This window comes from Sus scrofa, chromosome 8, assembly GCF_054392235.1.
Source record: "Sus scrofa isolate SSC_HxYL_T2T_F1_AM1 chromosome 8, Sscrofa_HxYL_maternal_Yorkshire_Landrace_v2.0, whole genome shotgun sequence".
NCBI lineage: Eukaryota > Metazoa > Chordata > Mammalia > Artiodactyla > Suidae > Sus > Sus scrofa.
Window position 1 is genome coordinate 65,314,767 of NC_139390.1, and position 22,087 is coordinate 65,336,853.

The window sequence follows — 22,087 nt, forward strand, 5'->3', positions numbered from 1 at the left end:
AAGTAAAATCTGAGCATTAGTGAACTCTGGGACAGTGTCAAGCATCAAAAGATTTGTGCATTGAAGTCAATGAATTGAAGGGGTGATGAAAAATATTTAAATAAAGGTCAATATTTTCTAAACTTTATGAAAAAGTATATACATACACACACAGGTATAAGATATTCAACAACCCAGACATAAAAACATGAAGAAAATACACTTGGGCATATTGCAAATAAGTGGCTTAAAACCAATCATAAATATAACATATAACATTATAATAGCTAAAATAAGACCAAGGCAACATAAATGCTAATAAGGATGCAGATAAAAATGGATCTCTCACAGTATAGCTACTCTGAAAGGTAGTTTAGCAGTGTCTTTAAAAACCTATATTTAACCATATAACTCTACAGTTGCATTGCTGGACATTTATTCCAGATAAATAAAAACTTGTGTCTATACAAAACTCTCTACACAATTTTTCAGAGCAGCTTTGTCTGGAATGGCCACAACCTGGAAGCAGCCATGTCCCTCAGTACGGGAAAGGTTATACTAACTGTTGTTTCCTTCAAGCCATTCAGCTTTGGAGTGGTTTATTTTGCAGCACTACGGTGACAATAGCTTACCAATATATGCCCACTTGCCTTGCCTCTTCTCTACAGCCCTAAAAAGGATGGATGTTTGTCATCAGTGACTGTGGCAACAGCTAGCTATCCTCCAACATCTCTTCTACTCTTCTGTTATCCCAGAGTAATAATACCTATGATTTTTATCTGGCCATATGGCTATCTGAATTAAGATTACATTTCCAACATCTCTTATAATTAGGTGTGGCAATGCAACTAAATTTTGACCAATGGAATGTAAGTGCTATATATGACATTCCTGGGCACCTTCTCTAAGAAATAACTGACATTCATCCTTTTCCCTCTCTTTCTTGCTTCTTTACCTTTCCATACAAAGTAAGTAACAGCAAAACCTCAAGCAACCCTTTTGGATATGAGGTGGAAGCTATGATTTGAGAATGGCAAAGCAAAAAAGAAGGAATGAGGTTTCCTTCTGATCATGGAGATGCCATATTAGTCCAGAGCTATGTATATCTGAATTTCCATTATGTGAAAGTTATATAAGCTTTTACCTTACCTTTTCTGTCATTCAAAACAGAACTCAGTCTTTATTGAGTGGCTTCTTATCTGAGCTACCTGTTTTCATAAGCTTATCTTGTCAAACCAACCATGCTAGACACCACATATTTCATAGCTTTTAAATAATATTTACTAAGTACTTACTAAATGTTATGCAATATGATAATGAGGACATAGTAGTAAGGAGCTAGACAGGTGTGCTCCCTTGCCCTAGGGGCTTTAAAAAAGAGAGGGGGGGGGAATCTTAAAAGCAGCTAGAGCAAAATAAACACACTCCCCACAGAAAAGCAAATAAGACAGATTTCTTGTTTAAAAAAAAAAAAAAGGCAAGCTGGAAGATAGCGGAGAAAAATCTTTTAAATATTTAGAAAAATTGCCAACCAAGAATACTTTGGCCAACAAAAATATCTTTCAAAAATTAAGGCTTTTAAAAATACACATAATGGCAAATATGCCAAACAAATTAGTAGTCAGCATATATGCACTACAAGATTATTAAAGGAAGTTTTAAAGTAAAAGAGTAATCATGCTAAAGAAAATCTACATGTGTACAAAGTAATAAAGAACACTTAAATTGGAAACTACAGGGATAAATATAAAAACTATTTTTTAAATCTCTTCAAAATGTAATTGTTTAAACAAAAGCAACCATAGAGAAGTAAAATCTGTGACAAAAATAGCATAAAGTCCATGAGGGGAGAAATAGAAGTGTCCTTATACTATAAATGAGATAGCACAATTAAAGGTAGGCTGATAATTTTTAAAAGTTTTATTATAAACCTTAAGTCGACACAAAGCTATAAACCTAAGTCTATGCTATGGAGATGCAAGGACCAGGTCAGGCCTAAACTGAACTTATATCAGAACAAAGAATACCCCTCCTTTGCTCCCCAGGCAAATAAGCCCCGAGTAAATGCAATGATGGAATACAGCTGGGAGAAAAACAAGAGCACACACCTCTCTAGGCCACACCACAAAAGGGAAACCCAGGACCAAGAAGGGATATATATAAAGCATGTATCTAATAAGCAGAGATAAAATACAATCTTAAGTAATATTCAATTAAGAAAATTAAGAAAATGTTAAAAAAAAAAAAGGATAATGCATATTAACAACAAACAGAAAGATGGTAGATTTATTTATTTTTGCCTTTTTTGTTGTTGTTGTTTTGTTTTGTTTTTGTCTTCTCTAGGGCCACTTCCTGCAGCATACGGAGGTTCCCAGGCTAGGGGTCTAATCAGAGCTGTAGCCGCCCAGCCTACACCAGAGCCACAAAAGCGGGATCCAAGCCGCATCTGCAACCTACATCACAGCTCATGGCAACGCCAGCTCCTTAACCCACTGAGCAAGGCCAGGGATCAAACCCACAACCTCATGGTTCCATTCGTTAACCACTGCACCACGACGGGAACTCCTATTTTTGCTTTCTTTTTTAGGGCCGCACCCACAGCATATGGAGGTTCCCAGACTAGGGGTCGAATCAGAGCTACAGATGCCAGCCTAAGCCACAGCCTCAGCAATGTGTGATCCAAGCCCCATCTGTGACCCACACCACAGCTCCCAGCAACGCCAGATCCTTAACCACTGAGTGAGGCCAGGGATTAAACCCACATCCTCATGGTTCCTAGTCGGGTTTGTTAACCACTGAGCCAGGAGGGGAACTCCAAGATGGTACATTTAAACCCAACTACATCAATAATCACATAAGTAAATGGTTAAACACACACACTCAAAGCATACACACATGGATAGGAATTAAAAGCAAGACTCTGATATATGCTACCTACAGGAAATCTACTTCAAATATAATGACACAAACAGGTTAAAAGCGAAATGAAACAAATATATACAAAAATGAGAAAAATGTAATCAAAATAAAGTCAATCCAGTGCAGAGTTGTAGAGAGACACCTAAAAATCCTTCCCACCATTACAACAAAGCAAAAGCTGGACAAAATTCAAATCAATAGCTACCCTTGAACTCACCAGAGAACAAACTGCAGGACAAATGAGTAATCTGAAATCTGTAGAAACACAGGCACTTGAAGTAAGAAGTGGGACACTTACTTACTTGGGACAGATGCAGTAGACAGATGCAGCAGAAGGAAATATCAACTGGTAAGAAGATAACAGGCACAATATTTTAAAGACTAGCTAAAGGTCAAATGTAGGCAAAAGTGAAAGTATGGAAGCCTTAGAAGGGAAAAATAAGGGAAAGAGTCATACCTTTTGTAGACTTTTTCTCCGCAAACCACTGGGTGCTCACGGAAGATTGAGGAGCAATCCTTGTGTTGGTGGAGAGCAACAGCAGCTTGTAGGGAAATTTGCAGAGAAGGGTCTCCCTGTCTCCATTCAAATAACAATCCTTACACTGACGGGAGAAAGCAGTAAAAAACACTGTTACCTGGGGCCTTAGAACGTTGAAGGAAATCCAACACAGCTGGGAAAAGAACAATACAAACAAAAATAAACCCCAGCACCGTTCCCAGAGGAAAATTCAAGAATACATGCAAAGCCCAGAACCCCAGCTCCAACAGGGCAAGTAGGACATGTAAAGTCTATGCTTACAAAGATGCAGGGACCAGTTCAGGCCCAAACTGAACTTAGAACAAAGAACACCAGTCCCCTGCCCCCCCAGGCAAATAGGCCCTGAGTAAATGCAATGATGGAATCCAGCTGGGAGAAAAGCAAGAGCATGCACCTCTCTAGGCCACACCACAAAAGGGAAACCCAGGACCAAGAAGGGAGCAGATAGAGGAAACAGAGGAGCAAAAACCTTTGCAAAACCTGCTTCATAGCACAGAGAACTCTGCCTAATATCCTGTAATAACCTATATGGGAAAAGAATCTGAAAAAGGGTGGATGTGTATAATTGAAGCACTGTTGTACAGCAGGCATCATCACAACATTGTAAATCAACTATACTTCAATAAAATTTAAAAAATTGGAAACCTCTGCAAATTAACCCACATCCCAATGTCAAGGTTAGCCAGCAGAATTTGATGGCTACAGCAATGAGAGGAATCACAGCAGCAAGGGGCCTAGAACCCAGCTCAACTCCCGACTGGTTTTTCAGAAGCCCACACATCACAGTCCTGGCAGAACGAACGGAGTCCAAGTTTATAAGCAGAACACAATATTTAACTCATCCCTACACAACAACATTCCAGGTTTGTGATAAAAATTACCAGGCATACAAAAAAAGGGGGAGGAAAAACACATTCTGAAAAGACAAAGTAATTAGCAGAAACAGACTCTGATACGAGACAACTGTTGAAAACAATCAAGCAATTTGCCCCAACTGACATTTATAGAACATTCTACTCTACAAAAATAAGATATGCCGTGAGCCTATTGTGAGTCCATGAAAAGGTGTTCAACATCATCAATCATTAGGAAAGAAAAATGAAGGCATAATAAATGACCATTACATACTCTCCTGAATGATTAAAGTGACTGATACCACCAAAATTGCTCAGAATGTATATTACCCGTAACTCTCATACTGGTAAAATCATTCTGGGAAAAGTTCCGGCAATATCTTACAGAACTAAACATCATTTCTTCAATAATCCTATAATTCTATTACTAGGTATTTAACCCCCCAATAGAAATATGTGCTCAGAAAAAAACAAACTAAAATATTCCAAAGCAGTTTTATGCATGATTAAAAACTAGAAAGAGCTGAACCCACTAATACATGAATGTTTTAAATGAATTGATCTGTACCCATACAAAGTAATGCTGCTCACCATTAGAGATCATTCCCTATTGACTCATTTCAAGTTCTGAAACAGATACAAGTAATATGTGGTCTAAAAATATCAGAACAATAGTTGGCTCTTGTGAGAGGCATGAGTTGAATGGGAAGAGCATGACCAAAATTTGGGGGATGACGGCAATATTCTACATCTTGATTTAGTTTATAAGAGTGTGTGCATTTGTCAAACTCAGAAAGCATACACTAAAATCTGTGAAATTCATTACTCACAAACTGTAAGTTTGACATCAGAAATATCTGTATATAAATACTGAGTTCTATTTAAGATCTGCACACTGAAATATTTAGAAATGTTCTGGTGTCTCTGATTTAGTTTGAAATTCAACAAAAAACTAAGATGGATTGATGGATTAATAGAGGCTGGGTAAAGCATTGGACTTATGATGAAGCAAGAACACCAAAGGGTTTGTGATATAACCTAGAAGAGTGTGTATGTATGTTCACAACAGTTTCTTCAATATTGACATGTTCTAAAGTTTTCATAATAAAAATAGAAAAAAAAAAAAGATTTGTAGAAGAGGCTGGCCACTCTCTCCAACCACAGTAGGCCTATAAAATACGGTGAAATGAAGTCTAATTTTTTTTACAGTTCTCACTATTACATGAGAATGGATATTCTAATAACCATGGGGAAGAAAAAAATCTTTTCTTCTGCCTTTCTAGGTTCTCGCTGGGGATCTGCACAGAAAACAGATTACCAAGAGAAAAGTATATATTTATTTACTATGCCACAGTGGGAGCTTTCATAAGAAAATGAAGACTGGAAAAAACTGCTAAACTCATGCTCAGTATAATGAAGCGTGCAGAATCATGGAAATGTGTGCTAAGGACAAAAGCAGAGGAGCTAAGAGTGGTAAACTGGGGGACCTTAGCAGTCTCTTCCTTTCCATTCCTCCTTCCTTCCAGATTCTCCAGAAATACTCTCTTTTTCTCTGGGCACAGGGCAGGAACCCCTCATATGATCTACTTTGGGGAGATGAGGAAAACGTCAGAGTCCTTCCTGCACCTGCCATTTCTCAAATTTCTTCAGTTTAAGATATTCAAAACGCCAAGGTGCCATATTTTGGGGAGTAGTTTGTACTGAATCCTGTTATACAAAAATAAGATTTAATTGTGACTAAAGTAACCAGAGAACATTTTATTACCTCAGAGAGTGAGCATGAAAATCATAGATCCTATCCCCAATAACACCCAAGGAACACGGAGGAACTAGTCAAACATAATAGGTTTAAAGGGATAGTTATGGGAGGACGGAATTTATTTTATCATGACATTCTACTGTATTTTCCTTTTCAGCATAACAATTGTGTACAGATTTTCCTGGCAGGGTTAAATCCCCAGTTTTGATTAAATATTACAGTACTGGTGTCTTCGGTCTATGCAGGGGTGTGATATTTTTTCTCCAGTGAGACAAATTATTTGTAGAGGTTAAAAAAACAGACATCACAGCCAAACTGCCTAAAATTTTATGCTAGCTCTAAGACAGGCTGGGCACCGGGACACTTTGCTATAGTGCTCGCACCTAGAGGATCATCTCCTCAAACAACAGAAAACAAAGAGTCAATAAGCATTTAAAAATAAGTGCATTCATGCCAAGTTGGGGAAAATTATAAACAAGATATTGGACCAAAAAGCCACTTCTGAAGTGTAAGTGGCAAGATTAATGTACTACACGTGATCCCTGCACACAGCACAACCAAAAGGGTGGGCAGACCAGCTCAGCTGCCCCTCTGGCCTAGCCCAGGGGTCCAACCCTACCCTCATCCCACTTAAGGAACCTGCTTGTCTCCCCCTGCCCCGCAACAAAAAATCTGTTACTTGTTTTCACTTCCTCCTGCTTCAGCACAAGTCCCAATAAAGCCTTGTCTGAATTCCTCGTCTGGCCCCTTATCAACTTCTATTGATGAAGAAGTCCAAGAACCCCAGTCAGTAACAGTTCTACAATATTAACTCAGAGCAAGTCTCCTCATCTGTAAAATGGAGATCATAAGAGTACACATCACACAGGGTTTATATATTGGTCCCCATATACAATGACAAGGAGAGATGAAAAAGAGGGGCAGACCACTTCAGATTGGTAGGTGACAGCTTTAAAAAGCAAGGGAACTTACAGAGAAGGCTTTTCATGGGCAGCTGCCAAAGAAGAAGATCTCTGCACCCACACGCCAGTATCTTAAAAGTTTATACAGAGACCTTAACTGGGTGCAGTCACGTATTCAGTTCAGATGCTCTCAGGAACTCATTGTTCTCGCAAAGGTACATACATGAAAATGGCTGCAGCTGTGAATACACAAAGCCAAACTTACACTGCAAGCACAGGGAGGTGGGAGGAGCATCTACGGTCTGGGTTCAGCCTGAGGGTCAGTGGGTGGTCACATCTTGAGGACGCCATCCAATAGGTTATAGTTAGAATTAAGTGAATTGATGACTAAATCATCTAGGGCAGTACAATATAAACACTGGCAATTATAATTTTGAGTATTGTTTGTCTTTCATAAAAGCTTTTGATATAATAGCTAAAAGACCCTCTTTTGCCTTTATAGTATTTATTAACTTTGCCACTATCACCAAAGGTATAACCTAGTCAGCAAACTATTTTAGTGGACTTTTAAAAGTATAAATTGAACAAAAGGAAAAATGACTAATGTTATAAAATAATTTCTTTACAATAACAAGAAATTTATGCTCTTCCTCTAAAGTGTTTGAAAACCTTTCAAGTATAGTTTATCACATCAATCAATGACTGCAACTTTAGCATTGGTTTTCATTTTAAGTACATGCACATACACACACAGACAGTACTGGCATATACCTCCTAACTTTTAAAATGTTAGTTTTACATTTTCTATACTACATAATCATTGACTTAATATGCAATCTGTGCCACATCTATACGGATTTTTATTTGGCACATATAGGACTGTTCAATGGATTGACAAAAATAATATACTGCAGATTATACATTCTCAATTAATTTAGCCAAGGATAAAGAAATTTAGCATCCAGGTAGTGGCCTCACAGAGCAGGAGTTGATACAGCACATCTCCACACAACTCCTTTAGACTCAACCCCCAGATTTTCTAGCAAAGCTTGCGCAATTCTACATGATCCCATCATACAAGCCAAGGTCTTGCCTTGGTGGAGAACTGTTAATTTTGCAGAGAGTCATTGATTTCTACCCCTCTGCTCAGAACTTAAAAGATTTACATAGACAATTTCTTCTACCTCCTTCTATTAAAGAGAACATTCACAAACTTTGGAGTCTCTATTTGTTGGCTCCACCTAGATTCAGCATGGCTGTCTTCCTGTGAATGAGCTGGAAAACAGAGCATGTACCCAATTTTTCTTTCGGTAGTTTTAACTCTTTCCTATTAATTTCTGACTTCCCAGAAAGGCCTCTTCTATGCAAACTTCTAGGGTAATAGATGCAACCCAACAACACTGATTAAAACAAACAACAACACAAGCCTTAGTGGTTTCTTTCCTTCATGGTAGTTGCAAGCACCTCAAGCTCCTGTCTTGGTCCAGTTAGCTTCTTAACCCACATTCAATGGTGTGGAAGATCACGTATATGCCAGCTCACAGTGTTTATTTATATTTATCTAGGTTCAGGTCATTACTTTATGTTGTTTTTGTCATTACTATTATATTAGTTATGTTTTCTAAGCCCTAGCACATCGTTGTGAATAGTTGTGGATTCTACACATTTAAATTTCCACGGACAAGGAAGGCAATGAGGTCACAAAATATGTTCCACAAAAGGTAATTCTTATAAGTATCATTGTGTGTGTGCACCTCCCAGGGAAATAGTGGTGGTATGTTATTTTTTTCTTGGTTATCTTTTATTTTTTCTCGATACAGTAGTTTCAAAAAGTGAACAAAAGGTGAGAATGGTATGTTTCATTACATCTTGAAATCATAGGAAACACTATAGTGATTTAAGAGTAATCTCCTTAATCACTGAGTTTTAGTTCTCCTTTCTATGAAATAGTTAGTAGCTATTATTAAGTACTCCTTTATGTTTTTGTTCAAATTTCAGATCACAATTCAAAGCAAAGCATACAAATAAAGAATTTTTAACTGATTGAAGTCAGAAAGAGAAAGACAAATACCATATGATATCACTCATATCTGGTATCTAATATACAGCACAAATGAACCTTTCCACAGGAAAGAAAATCATGGACTTGGAAAATAGACTTGTGGTTGCCTGGGTGGTTGAGGGAGGGGTTGGGAGCTTGAGGTTAATGGATGCAAACTATTGCTCTTGGAATGGATTAACAATGAGATCCTGTTGTGTAGCACTGGGAACTATGTCTAGATACTTACAGCGCAGCACGACAATGGGAGAAAAAAATTATGTATATATGTATGTGTAACTGGGTCCCCATGCTGTACAGTGGGAAAAAAGTGTTTTGGGGTGAAATAACAACAAAAAATTTTTAAAAGGAATTTTTAAATAGACAAAATAAATAGATGTGTTGTCTATATTTATGGATTGAGCCCAGTTTGGACAGAATAATTCACTTAAGGGAATTCAATCAAAGTTCAAAATAGTTTGATGAATTTAAAAGGTAGATATAATTATGACTGGTGTTTAATTTAGGTAAAAAAATATTTCAACAATTAAGTCATCTGGTAGTGTTTCAGAAAAAAACAAGAATAGCTCTGTGATGTAACCTATATTATGCACATAATTCTTCATCTCAATATTAAAAGGGCTTTGGATAAAACACAGTATTCAGGAAACAGTCAATGGAATTTGGAACATTCCTATATCACAAATGTAGGTGTTTAAATAGCAAGACTATAAGAAAAATTTAATAGACATATTCACTTTTATTCTGGTAATAGACATTACATCTTCAGGAGTGAGAATTCAATTCATTTTCAATGAGAAGTAACAAGTAATAATTTGGCTAAACTTTGTACAGGTGCTTGGAAGAACTTTCTGGCTGAGATGATGGAGAGATGTGAGACTTGGGTCCCAAATAAGATTGCAGATTCTCATTCCTTAAAGATAAAAATAAGATGTCTATCTTTGGGGGATTACTTTACTGCAGACCTAGGATTAAGGCAGGGAGATGAATGAAGTAGGCATTAAAGTTTCATTCCAGGCCTGTAACTCAATGAATTTTCTGAATTCACCATTTTCACCTTGTAACAGATTCAGCAATGCAGCAAAATTACCAGGCAACCCAATTTCTTAGAGTTGTAGCAATGTCACAGATAATTAAATAGAAACTAGGGTTTTGTCCTGGTTTCAATAAATTGGCCAGCTGGACCACCAGCACCATCTCCCCATGTGGTTAGAGAGATCTAGCAGTGTGTTAATAAAAGCCTCAGGGAGGTCCCACCAACTATTGGACATTTTCTACAGGAGATGTAACTCTGGGCAATTTCAAAATTTCTATCTAGTATTCCTGTTCCAAAAAAAAAGGAGCGTATAAGAGAACATGGTGTACGTATGTATATGTGTAAGTGTGTTAAGTGGCCTAAAAAGAATTGGAAATTAGTGAGACATTATGGAAAAATGGCTAACTCCTCTCCTTCTTCCCTCATATACAGCTTTGCTAATCCAACCGCTCACCAGCTGTTAATACTTAATACTCAAAGGAAAAACATTTGCAATTTAATTAAAGCACAAGCTGGTAGGTTCTATTTAGAAATTCTATGGTAAAGACATTTTTTTTTTCTCCCTACACAATTTTTTCAAAACCAACCTTTCTAATACCTGGCATTTCTCACATTTGACTTGCTAATGCTGTTAACATTGAAATTATTCTAACAGAAATAATGAAGAGTTTAAAAATAAGAAAAATGAAAATTAATGTACAAATTCACTTAGATATTTAAACATAATATAAACAATATCCTTCAGTATTTTTGAATAATTCAGTTAGCTGAAAGTTGACCATGGAAAAAAACAAGATGAGATTAAAAATAGGTAACTTCCACATTTTGCTCATGATCTAAGAAAAGATTATATTTCTGGTCACTTATTTAACAATAAAAATCAAAAATACTAATGATCTTTAATAGAACTGCTACAAAAAATTTAATGTCACATTTTCCAAATTTATGGAAACAATATTAATAATAAAATACTATGTTCTAATAGGGCTATTTCTTGCTCAGCTTGTTAAACAGAAAAGAGCTGTAATTATAAGATTCTTTCTCCAGGGAACCAATTCTTGACCATAAATTTCAATAGCAATTTCCCACTTACTAGAACAATTTTGAAATCACACACATCCATTTTTATTTTTCAAATCAAGACTTCACAAACCACATATGTCTTAATAAATTGTTAAATTGACAGGCTACTAACTTTCAAACTAATGTTTTGGAATTTTTCCACTCCCCAAATTTTTTTTTAGTTTGATTCTCCTTTTCTTATCTGTATTTGTTATAAATATCACCCACAGAAATAGTGGAGTATAGATTCTAACAAAGAACCTTGTATAAACAGCCCCTGTGATATTTATGGCACTTTTGTCCATAATTTTTTTAGAAAGCTAAGATATTTCTAAAGTACAACATACTTTTGTAACATAATGTAGAATCTCAAGAGAAGCGACAATATTTTGGTGATATACAGTCTGAGGTAATCAACAAATTCTTAATAACTGACCAATAAAGAGGCCTGTATATAAATACATACAAGAAGACAGGACACATAGAGATCAATAAGAATCACTAATGCAATGTTAATAATGGCTATGTACTGGAGTGGAATTATATTTCAATTCTATTTTCCTTTATATATTTTTTCAATTTTTAAAATTTTCCACAGTAAGCAGGTATTAATTTTATAATCATAAACTTAATCATTACTTTAAAAAACTCATTTTATGATTAAATGGAAGAGATGACATTCTTAAACAATAAAGACAATAAGTCTGAGGAAGGAGGAGAAATAAAATAGCTTTAAGACAATGTCTGCACATTCAACTGACAGCACTGAAAACAGAAGAAATTATAGCTATAACATGGTTTATGAAAATGAAATTTCAACTGCTCATTTTTTCTACTCTCTATGCCTTATAGATTTAGAACCTGAAGATCATATAAAAATCTAGTCTTTCATTTTTAATTTGACAGCATCCATGGCAATTGTTTACTTGACAATAGTTTGGATAATTTCACTTAGACTCCTTCAATAATTTGTTTATTTTCACTTATTCTTACTTCCATCCTGCCTGAGAGGTCTAAACAAGAGCAATACAGTGTGATTAGAACAACAGAAGCATCTGTAAAGTATAGATAAAACCCAGAAGAAGGAGGAATTAAATTATTTGTTAAAAAAAAAAAAGGAGAAGTCATGCAAATTTCATCATAGGTGGTTTCTGAGATTAGAAGAATCCATAGTTCACCAGGACAAGATGTCACAAAACAACTATTTACGACCATCTTGATTCCTTCTTCTCTAACGCATACCAGTCTCCTACACCAGTTACTTCTTCCGCTTTCCAGATATGTCCTCCTTTTATTAATCATTGCCAGAGCTTGCAGTCAGTTCTTCTCTTATCTTTGGTCTAAATAACAATGACTATCTTGTAGCTGCTATCCTTGACACTGGCCTCTCTGCCCAAAACACCATCTCACCAACACCTCACAAGAGTTAATTTCTAAGACAAACATTTGATCATTCCATACACCACTTAAAAAAAGTAACAGAACCCTCTACTATCCATGCAATAAGCTTCAAAGTATTTCTATGACCCTAAAGCTTATTCAAACAAGATCTCAAATACATTACCAACTTCTCCTTAGTAACAAACTCTGCTCCACCAACACATTTCCATCCATCACATACAGCACAGTAATTTCTCTTTGTACTTCCACTGCTTCTCTGCCCCTGCTCATGCTTAACCTCTATGAATACAGCACCAGTGTGGACCCACCGCCAATGAGTTCCAGGTGAATTTTATCTCACCTGAAAGTGTTTCTTCAATACCATCACTCCCTGCTCATCCTAATAGAATAGTTCTTTAATCTACAATACACTGTCTTCTGTAAAAACCTCCATTATAAAATTTAGTACACCTTGTCTCAGTTTTTACAAATTGACATTTTCTTCACTATGATATGAAGTCCTTCTTGGTGAGAATTATATCTTGTTTTTCTTTTTATTCTAAATGTCTAGTACAAAAAAGAACAAATATTCTGAAATCTAAAGCTCCCAAACAGTCCTTTTACTTCTTATCATATCTAAGATCAAAGCTATCATATTCATTTTTACTTTGTATTACATTTCTAACTATGCATTCTTTTTCTGTAATTCCACATTGCAAGTGAACATAACTTAAAAAACTGATTTTCCCCATTTATAGTCTACTACTTACCCAATAAAATCTAACCTCCCATTAGATAGATTAATTTCTGATAACTTGAATAAATTCCTTTTTTAAATAGGATAAAATTAGAATGGAGTTTTCACTTGGTATTTTTTTAATCAGCCTTTTTTAAGAAAGGCAGGGATGCAATTTTAAATACTTCTGTAGCACAGAGCAAATATCACAGTTACTTCTTCCTCAAAGCTATTATCTCCATCCCTCTCTAACAGTCAATAAAACAAAATAAAAAAATTCAAAGTACTTGAGTTTTATAACTGAGAAATAATGTTTCTGTGGATTTTGGGAATGCTTTGCAAGTGCCTACCTTTATCTGGAAAATAATTTTTAAATATATAATTAAATATAATCACTTAGATACTCTTGATTTTAGCACTTAAACTGTACTTACATATTTTCTGAAAATGACATTTTTATCAGACTTGAACTCATTATATTTCCTTTTTTCAATATGTCAATAAGATAAAAGCTTATTTTTTCCTCCCCTTTAAAAGTTACTATTTTTACTACAGATAACTAAAAGAAATATCAGAATGATAGAAATTCAAATTCCCTATGTGGGAAGACTTTTCTAAGGAGTAGCATCTGTTTGAGTTTTCTTTTTTGGGAAAATTAAACATGGAAATGATAATTATTAAAAATTGGCATGAAAATAGCTGGTATATATTTTCATGATCTTTATTTCCATAGTATCACAAAAGAAAAAAAGTGTGTTCAACCTGCTATGAAGTTACGTGGACATACTGGATAGGAGGATTTTAAAAATAAACCTAAGAGAAATTGGGCAGTAGTGTCGACAAATATCAAGCTGTGTGATGTAAGAAAAATGTGGATTCTATGTGTGCAGGCGGTGGAATATTTTTATTCTTAAAAACACAACCCTATTCCTTCAGATTGGCAAAATAATTGATTTTTTTGTCATAAAATACTTTAAAAATAGAAGCATTGATATTTAAGTGATAGGTTTCTCATGGCAGCATTCAGAAGTCAAAGATGAAGGAAAAATGTGTTATTCTCTACCTTTTCTCAAACATTTAATATCACCAAAATTTTTGTTCCTATTGCTTTTCCCCTCTGGCTCAACATTTGGCAGGGGGAATTTCTGGTGTCTAAACCTGCCATTTTTTTCTCTATCATTTTGTGACTTTCCAGCTATTAAATAGATAGAAGATATTGAATGGACACATGACTCTCCATGTTTGCTTGCAGCCTGGCACCACAAGGACCCCCAGGGAGCCTGCAAAGAAAGGAAGTGCTTCTTCCTTAGCTGCTCCGTCCCAGTGGGATAACTCCAGGCTCCAGTGCCAAAACAAATGGGGGAAAACTGTCCTTAATATTATTATAGCGTTTCAAATAAAGCAGGAATAGTAATTAACAACAAAATCGAACATCTACTGAATACCTAAAGTAGAAAATGGACTGTGTTTTAGGTCTCAAAACAGCCTGACCTGTTTTCTCAGGAACTCCAGTGATGTGATTTGTACCGTGCCTATCCGTGACTTCATCCCACCTTTCCTTAGTGGCAGATACTTGTCCGAAGGGAAAAAGGCCTGACACTGAGTGTCACAGTATCAGTCTGAGGGAAGAGCATGTTAAAATGCTGGGAGCCAGACAGTGAAGAGAGAGGATGGATGTTCAAAGAATGGGAAGCACTTCTACCTCAACTCCAGGAGGGCTGGAGCTTAGTATAAGAAAGGTAAATGATAACAAAGGAAATGAGAAAAAATCAGGAACCAAATCATGAAGACTCTTATAAGCCTTGTCAGACCTTATGGTCAGGAGATATTAAAGTCTTAAGTACAATACACAGGCTTATATTAAGTTACAGACAAGCCATTTTAGTTGTAGCATTAAAAATGACATGGATGGGAGCAAGATTAATGGGGAGAGATCAATTATGATGTGGTTGCAGTTGTCTCGGTGATAGTGATGACTTGATCTAAGGCTGAGTTTCTCGACCTCAGCACTCTTGATATTTTGGCTGGATAATTCTCTGCTGTGGAAGACTGTCCCATGCACTGAAGGATGTTTGGGAGCCCCCCCTGCTACTACTCACTAAATGCCAGTATTACCCACACCCCCAATTCTGACAACCAGAAATGTCTACAGTCTTTGTTAAATATTCTCAGGGGGCACAAGACAAACACCTCCCTCCATCCCTGCATCTCCCAACTTTATCTCCCCTTTCTGAGAGATAAGACAGTGGTAAAGGGGATGCATAAAGGAGAGGGACTGGAGTAATATTTAAAAGACACTCAATAGCAAAATGCTTCTCTCTTGTCTATAAAATTTGAGGGAGAGTGATTAGATATCTGAACTAGAATGAAAAATGGGGACTTTACTTTCTCCTGGGAATAATACTGGTTTGTAAATAGGGAGGTGATGATAACAGACGTATTGCTTGAAACATAAATGGTAAATATATGAATACACATATATACAGACACATATACATGACATGCAGTATTTTGATGTGAAATTGAAGAACATCTCACCTGAAGACATGACAGTTTGTACAGAAGGAAACCTAATGGTAAAGGTTTTGATGACCTTCTAGGGGAATGGGTTGCTTATGTCAAGGGTCACTCCAATCTTTCTGGTTTGAACAGCTGTATATATTATGCCAATGTTGACTATTTTAGAAAACATAAAAGAAGCAGTGAATTTGAAGAATTAAGGGTCAGAAAACATTAATCTTAGCCACCCATAACTAACGATGTTCAGAAATATAATTAGGTTTTTCAGAGGGTACATATAAATTTAAGCACATATTATGGAATATCAAGAAAAATATACTTTAACATTTTTATAGAGAAAGTGAGCTCAATATTTTAATGTTATGGTATAATGCATTTATCTGTCCAGTTGGGTTAAATGAAAATATGCAACAAAAAAGATGTGTGGACAGCTTGAGAGGAAAAAGTTTGAGGAGTTAGAGAAGAGTGAAAGCATATGATTATTTTTCAGAGGGTATTAGAAGATCCTGTCATAATGCTTTCACACAGGATGTTTCTTCTATAATAAAATACATATATTAAGTCCTTATAAAGCACATGAGCTTCACTTTTCCTATTTCTAATGGTAAATGCAGGAAATTGTTGTCAAAAACATACAATTTTTGCATGCCAATTCACTATTTCCCCTGTAAGCATAAAAAAGAAACTAAAGCTTAAAAATCCCTATTATTATTATTAGGCTGGCAAGAACCAAAATAGCATCTTTTATGAAGCATAAGAAAATTTGAAGTTTTTACATTTTATTTAAAGCAAAGTCATCTTGGTAAAGATTATTTAACCTGTAAAGGATGTTTTCATATTTAGTCTGAAATTTTCAATAAAGGAATGCCTGAAAATATAGATTTTACCACTTAAACTGTTAGAAATTAAGTTTCAGCTTAAAATTTAAATGATTATCAAATTTAGTGTTATTTCAATCTATTGTCACACTTCTAACAATATTTTGAAATTGATTTTTCATCTATTTACATTTAATAAATAAGTATTCAATATAAAATAATCAGAAAAAGATTATCCAATATTAATTATGCTTAAAATTTGGTGTATAGACTTTCATATCTATACTGCTATATAAATATTTTCAAAACTGTGATCAACATGTTTTAATAACCTCTTTACTTCCTTATATTTATTGGCCAATTTCCAATAAAGAGACTGAAATCATAAATTTGGATGAGTGAATTTATTCAACTTAAAGGATATACTAAAATTTATTTCACCCATCTCTTTAGGAGTGACATGTAGAAGTTGCAGCCAATATTTGGATAAAATAGACAGTCATATGATTTCTCTTGACATATAAATTGTGGTTCATTTGTTCAAATCTGTACTATATTTTTCTGGAAGGAAATTCCTAAATTAAAAGGCATTCTTTCTTTTGAAATTTATTTTTAAGCTGGGAAATTGTGTTGATTTGCTCTTATGTTATCTGTACATGATTTTTCCTGTTTTCCTACATCTCTTAGGACATAAGCCTGTTTCAACTATTTAAACTGTGGAAACAATATAGATACAATCCTGGATCCATTAGGAAAAGTATGTACATCATGTCACCTAGCCAGAAAGCAAAATGAAACAAAACACTTTGCACAGAGAGATAAACTATAAATAACTGGGTCTCTTTGTTTAGTTCTAGGCTGTAAACTCGATAAAGTCCTGGCATTTTCTATAATTTGCTAGTTCTCTAATGAAAACAACTCTATCCTTGATTTTTGTACAGCTTTCATCTGAAGATAAGACCATACCTTTGTGGATATAATGATGACAACACAAGATAACTGTTATTTTTTTCACCATAAACAGGCTAAATGCAAACTCAGTAAATGTGATAATTCTGCTTGCTTTTTTTTTTTTTAAATCAATAACTTTTTTTTTTTTAACTTGATGCCCAGTGCTTTTAAAGCCTGGACATTTTTTTTTCCAGTTCTTTGAAAGCAAACTTCTTTTATAAATGTTTTGGTCTCTGTATCTTTCGTTCGGAGATGCTTGACCATTCCATACATTAAAAATGATTTTTAACTTTTATAGAATCTTACATGGTTAATTACAAGGTATTTCAACATCCTTTTATAGATTAATGCTCCATTAGTATTTCTTCTTTTGCAAATATCTTATACATGTCTCTGTTCCTATTTCAATTAAGTACTTTTTAATTGATTTCTTTGATTCTTTTTAATGTTTAATATGTTGTTGTTCATTGCATATGACACTAATTTGTTTTTCCCAAGTTTTCAGATTTGTTTTCCCAAGTCATTGAAAATCATTTTTTGCAGTCAAATCCATCATTATATTCTCTTGCAATGTTTCATGCTTTAGAAAGTCATTGTCTCCTTAGCCCTAAAATTAAAAAGTACTCATCTGTTTTCTAACACATTTATGACTTTATTTTAAACACTTAAATTATTAACTCATTTGACTTTCTTTTTTTTCTTTTTCTTTTTTTCTTTTTTTTTTTTTTTTTTTGTCTTTTGTCTTTTCAGGGCCACACCTGCAGCATATGGAGGTTCCCAGCTTAGGGGTCGAATCGGAGCTACAGCTGCCGGCCTATGCCACAGCCACAGCAACACCAGATCAGAGCTGCGTCTGCAACCTACACCACAGCTTATGGCAACGCCGGATCCTTAACCCACTGAGCAAGGCCAGGGATCGAACCCTCATCCTCATGGTTCCTAGTCGGATTCACTTCAGCTGCACCAAGACAGGAACTCCTCATTTGACTTTCAACCTAAGGAAAACTAGGTTCAAATACCAGCTTTGTTTATTGTTAGTTCAAACTTTGGACAAGTTGAGTGATCTTCCAGTCTCACTTTCTTGCTTCTAAAAGGAGGTTGATTGTATCTATCTCATGAGGTGCTTGTAGGGGTTACATTAGATGATGCATATAAATGTTTTAACAGACTTCCTGTTGATAGTAAATAGTAAATGAGGAGGAGGAAGACTTATGAATTCATGCTTAATGTATGTAAGTATAGGTCATACATATATATATATAGACCACAACATCTATAATTTATTAAAGATTTATTTATATATAGGATTTATTTGGATAGTCAGGAGATAGCTGCTGTCAAAACATATGAATAAAGGCTTGAAATTAATTTCATTAAAATGTCTTCAGTTCCACTTGGAACAGAAAGGCAAATTAAGCAGTGCTCCTGAATACTGCACAGAGAGAGAAACTTGCTATGCATGGACGCTTCCTTGGAGTTTTGAGTTTTTGTTATAATCTTTTTAATGGAATGATACAATAAACAATGAAAAGGTTAACAGTGACTGCGATCAATAAGCAAAGATAAACACAAAAATGATGCAAGACAGCGTGTTCCTGTTCAGTATCCTTCAAGCAGTTTCAGATTTAGATGACTTCTAGGCGTCCAAGCACCTGAGCTATCACCAGGAATATCTAAATTGCTTTCTCACAGCTTCTACAAAGCACTCTCTTTACTTTATCTACACGTTTTAGATGGCACCTCATTGAATTTCTCCTAGCCAATTTACTTTCTGCAAAGATCACATTTCTCTTACAATAGAGAAATTTCTCCAGCTCTTCTAAGTTTAGCCTAATAACATGGGTGCTTTCCTTAAGTTTCACTGTCAGCAGAACAGCACAAATTTAACATTTATGTGATCCATTTTTACTAAACAGTAGAAGGAGGAAGTGTAATGCCAAGGGCAATGTGGGAATTAATTTTCTCTCTGGCTTATACAGTTACTCGAATGCACCCCCAAAGAAAACTAATATATTAATAACACTAAAAATTGGTTTTAATTTATATAAACCCATAGCAAGAGTTACTTGCATGCTGTAGTAAAAGAGAAGAATTCAGCACAAGTAAGCCATAAGAATTGAGAATTCAGACTCATCTGGCACACAAGGTATCAAAACTATAAAAGTAATATGAGAAAAAATTCCAAACTTATAAGAAAATAATTTTAATTAGAAAAAAATTAATTATGTTTAAAAATTGCTATTACATAACACTTCATATTGATACCTATATGTAGGGTTTTTAAATTGAAAAATATAAAAAAGATTAATTTGCCAATAATATCATTTTTCAAAGATAAAAAAATAATATTCAGTGAATCTTTCAGACTTTACACACACACATGCACACGCAGTCATTCTACATATTCAATTTTGTGTCCTTTTTTCATTTAACATTAAATTATCAAGATGTTTTCTTATTTTTTTAATTCAAATACTTATTAAGAAAACACCACTTGCAACAACTGTATGCTACTTATGTTGTAAACAAAAAATTATAAAACAGTAACTGCTGTTCCCTTGTGGATTTATATTCTTATTGAAAAGACCATGAACAATGAGCAATTGGATAAATAACTAAAATATATATTTGTATGTATATGTATGAACATAATTATAAATAATGAAGAAAATTATGAATAAAAGATAATCAAGAACTGAATGGGATGCTACTAAAAGAAGGTGATCAGAGATGGCATGCTACAGGTGATATTTTTCCTGGTTTTTGAAAACTAAAGAAAGAGCAAACTTTATGTGGTGCCACATGAAAGCAATCTTAGTAAAAGGAAAAATGTGTGAAGCACCTAGATAACAAAAGCTTGAAAAACAATAAAAAGATGCCTACTCCAGAGTCTAGTGGGAATGGAGAGGACAAAAGAGGATACAGTCAGGCAGAAATCAAATCATTTCTAATAAGATTGAAGAACTTGAATTTGGGCTAACTTTTGACTCCTTTTGGCCAACAGAAAACAGCATAAGTGACAGTGTGTCTATTCTATGCCTTTAAAACCATTGACTACCATTTTCCTTCATGAATCTAGTTGTCTTATAAGAAATTCAACTACTTCAAGGGCACCACGCTGTAAGCAGGTCCAAGCTAACAATAGGAAGGATTCATAACATATCAGACAGGTGAGAAAAGGCATCAGGGATGTTCCATCCCAGCTCAACCACCAGCTGAATGCAGCTGATTGAGGAGCACAGCTAATAATATGGGAAACATAACAGGCCAGCCATTCCCTGCTCAAATCCCTGACAAACAAGACTATGAAAAATGATAAGATCATTATTTTATACAACTAAATTTGGGACTGGTTATTTACACAGAAATAATTCAAAGAAACAATAAATATTATAATATGATATATAACTGCATAAAATAAAATCATGTATTATACTGCAATATAATTTCAAGTAGTGAGATTATTTGTTCACCTTTTCTAAACAAATATGATTTGATGGCATCTCCAAAGTTATCAACATAACATCAAATCATAAATGAATAGATCAACCATTAACTGAGTGAAATTAGCCATGCCACCCTACTGCTAGTGCTGAGAAAGTAAACATTGTTGATTTTCCTGTGAATACATTTCTTCAACCATCAACTTTAGTTGTATTTTAGCATTTGCTATTATAATGTCAAATTGAAAATCTTAATGCAAATTTTGAAAATTTTCTGAAATTATTTAGTTCATAAAAAAGAACTAAAAAAGTAGTCTCTTAAATATCAGACAGTTATTTGTAGTATTATGTCCTCAGTTTGAAATAGCCTATTTTGGGGGGAAGCATTGTTCTTTGAGAACAATGTGGAAACTAATTGTAACTGTCTCTTATTTTTTACATATTCATAGTACCTGATAAACATAAAAGTACACGTAAATTGATATTTTTCCAATATCTATATTTCCCTAAGTGACTTCTTTCAGATGTCCATTTTATAAATATACCACATACAAACAGTAACCCTTAAAATGTAACTATGAGCATATGTTGGTATTTTTCCACTCTTCTCTTAAATAATCTATGTTTTGTTCTTAATAAATGTTGACATATACCCAGAGATAAATGACCCAAGGCAAATGTATCCTGAATTTACATTAGCAATAATTTTTATTAAATTTGATTATTATTAAATTTTATACTATAACCTATTCATTAATTTATTTGATATAAAGATACAATATACAAATAATTATTAGTGCTTCATAACCTAGAAAAATTATCTAAATTAAGCCAAAAAGATCAAAATTATCAATGAAAAGGAAGAGTAACTATATAGATATAAAGAACCTATATAATTAAGACAAATTTACAACTGAAATTTTATGCAATATGAAGAATACTACTTTCCATTTAACATATACTGTATCAGTGCCTTACTTGAACAGCTACTGTTCACTCCATTTAGATTCAGCTTTGTCTAGTACTACAGCAGAAATCATCACAAATGTAATAGGTTTCACCTCATAAGTATGATTTAGTGATATCGGAAATACAAATTACTAATCTCTTGTAAGCATACTCAAACAGTCC